The 1,218-nt window shown below is 37.7% G+C and overlaps 1 protein-coding gene across 1 annotated transcript in view; it reads right to left on the reverse strand.

The window, feature by feature from the left end:
* The window catches only part of LOC106868706 (bone morphogenetic protein 7), a 155,193-nt gene that overhangs the window by 2,456 nt on the left and 151,519 nt on the right, over positions 1-1,218 (reverse strand). The gene's annotated exons all lie outside the window — the stretch shown is intronic.

Here is a 1,218-nt window from a genome sequence, read left to right on the forward strand (position 1 = left end):
ACGCAACTGTTACTTAATTTATCGACTTCGAAAGGATGAAAGACAAAGTCGACCTCGACGGAATTTGAACTCAGAACGAAATACCGCTAAGCATTTCGCCCGGCGTGCTAACGTTTCTTATTTCTTTATTGCCCACAAGGGGCTAAACATAGAGGGGACAAACAAGGAGAGACAAAGGGATTAAGTCGATTACTCACTGGTGAGTAACTGGTACTTAATTTATCGATTCCGAAAGGATGAAAGGCAAAGTCGACCTCGGCGGAATTTGAACTCAGAACGTAACGGCAGACGAAATACCGCTAATCATTTCGTCCTACGTGCTAACGTTTCTGCCAGCTCGCCGCCTTAACACCTGTTATAAATAAGGTGAAGTATAGTCTATTAAAAATCGTTGTGGTCTGTTAGTTACGTATTAAAAAATATACCGTCGCTAAAGGGTGCGTGGCCAAGTAGTTAGCAAGATAGACACATGACCATGAAGTCGCAGGTTCAGTTTCTGGACGAGGCGATGCTTTAAGCCTTTTAGCAAGGCAATTCGTTTTCTGTTATTGCAATACATTCAACTGGAAATGAGTTACAACCGCTGCGGAGTGGTGACATCTTCTTTGACTCACAGCTTATTACTAAGGGATAATGTGAATTTTCTACTACTAACAATTACTTTTGAATTCTGATTCACCCTAAAGATGTGGTTTTCTGACGAAAGTAAATATCGCTTAGAATAAGGGCTTGGTAATAGAGGAATAATAATTCATAATGTCAAACAAGGGGAATTTATATTGTTGTTTATTAATTATGTTATCGAATCATGGCGATAAAGTGGAAGTTTCTTTCAGTTTGGTGGTGATCTCATTTCAAACATTTCTGTACAGTTGTTGAGCTTTGTGGACGGCATATTTAAAAAAGAATTACGTTTGTAAAGATTAAAGATTGTTCTCTCTGAAGGTGATTCATGGTTTCCGTTGTGCTAAAATTCCATATATATATATATATATATATATTTTTATATATATATATGAAGGGGTGAAGTGTATTCGGCTGTGGAATGGGACACGTGCTTTCCTCTAGGCTACCTGCTCTTTCCTGCTTTTCTTCCTTTCTGAACTTTTACCTTTTTCTGACGAAGAGACATGCTCGAAACTTCATTTCCATTTCTATTTTTCCATCTAAAACTTCAACTTTGAGTGTTAGTCTAATATATTCATTGTGTACGTCTAA

The sequence above is a fragment of the Octopus bimaculoides genome, chromosome 5, assembly GCF_001194135.2.
Source record: "Octopus bimaculoides isolate UCB-OBI-ISO-001 chromosome 5, ASM119413v2, whole genome shotgun sequence".
Classification (NCBI taxonomy): Eukaryota; Metazoa; Mollusca; class Cephalopoda; order Octopoda; family Octopodidae; genus Octopus; species Octopus bimaculoides.